Source organism: Oryza brachyantha, chromosome 9 (genome assembly GCF_000231095.2).
Source record: "Oryza brachyantha chromosome 9, ObraRS2, whole genome shotgun sequence".
In the NCBI taxonomy this organism is placed as follows: domain Eukaryota; kingdom Viridiplantae; phylum Streptophyta; class Magnoliopsida; order Poales; family Poaceae; genus Oryza; species Oryza brachyantha.
In genome coordinates, this window is record NC_023171.2 from 4,055,058 (window position 1) to 4,056,606 (window position 1,549).

At 44.4% G+C, this 1,549-nt stretch overlaps 1 non-coding gene across 1 annotated transcript; it reads right to left on the reverse strand.

Annotated features, from left to right (window-relative positions):
• Positions 1–1,174: 1,174 nt before the first annotated feature.
• LOC121055405 lies at positions 1,175–1,313 on the reverse strand. The gene has a single exon (XR_005812532.1). It is a non-coding gene; the product is annotated as a small nucleolar RNA Z247 (small nucleolar RNA).
• Positions 1,314–1,549: the final 236 nt, after the last annotated feature.

The following is a 1,549-nucleotide window of genomic DNA, read 5'->3' on the forward strand; positions in this document are numbered from 1 at the left end:
CGAAATTCCTAACTTAGCAAAGAAGGAGTGTAGTGTTTGATATTCGCCACCCCAATCAGTTTGCATGGAAAGAATTTTCCTGTCAAAAAGACGCTCAACGAGGCTTTATAACTCAAGGAATTTTTGGAACACTTCAAACTTGAATTTAAGCAAATAAACCCAAGTAAACTTGCTATAATCATCAATGAAACTAACATAATATTTCTTGCCTCCAACAGATTGAGGGGCAGGGCCCCAAACATCAGAGAAAACAAGTTCTAAAGGATGTTTAGACTCACTAAACGACCTAGGAAAAGGTAATTGATGACTTTTTGCCTGTTGACAGGCATTACACACTGACTGACTAGTAGACTCACTAGAACAGGGTAATTTATGATTATTAATAACTCTCTGGACTATGGCAGGCGAGGGATGACCTAGACGATGATGCCATCTCTGAAAAGAAGGCGTGGTGACTCCGTAGACCTGCTTTATTGTAGATTGAAAGGATTTTGTTGGTGGAACGGGGTAGAGACCATGATGGCCTCGACCTTTAAGTAGCACTTCCCTCGTGGCTCGATCCTTAATAAGAAACAAATTAGAGTAAAGCTCAATGAAAGCAAAATTGTCGTAGGCAAGCTTATGAGCAGATATGAGGTTCTTTTTAGCTTCTGGAGCACAAAGAACATTTTTAAGATGTAGATCACGACTAGGGGTCTTAATAACAGAACTTCCAATATGAGTAATCCCATACCTGCACCGCTTGCGGTTTGGATCTGATCTGAGCCATTGTACTTCTCTCTTGTCGTCAGTTTCTCAAGCTCCCTGGTCACATGATCTGTTGCTCCCGTGTCGATATACCAGTTGTTATCAACACTATAAGAAGCTACTGATCCTGCAAATCTCTCATCTGGAACAAAGTTTTCATCAAACATGTACCAGCAATCACGGACAGTGTGTCCTCTTTTGTAACATAACTGGCACTTGGGCCGATTATCATTGTAAGCACCATTGCCACGACCTCCTGAATTGCCGCGGCCACGTCCTTGACCTTGATTTGATGCATTGTTGTTGGTGGTGAAGTGACCACGTCCTCGTGCGCCATTGTTGCGACCACGCTGCTGCTGATAGCCGCGTCCACGACTAGCAGAGTTGACGGAGCTCCCTTCACCACCATGCCGAAGTGATTGACGCTGCTCAAAGCTGAGGAGTTGCGCAAGAGCTTCTCCTACAGAAATTGGATACAATCTACCCACAATATTGGACACCACCGGCTCAAAGTCGTCATCTAATCCTGCAACAATGTAAGAAATTAAATCATCATCATCGACGACCTTGCTGGTCGCCGTCATCTCATCTGCTAGGGCTTTCATCTTGCCGAAGTAAGTAGTAATAGACATGTCTCCTTTCTTCAGAGTTGCAAGAGATAGTCTCGTGTTGATTGATCTTGCTCGCGTCATGGAGGAGAACAGACTCTCAACAAATTTCCAGGCGTCGGCTGCTGAAGAGGCCAATGCAACCTGGACCAATATGTCTCTTGACATGGATGCTAGGAGGTACCCCAGCACCT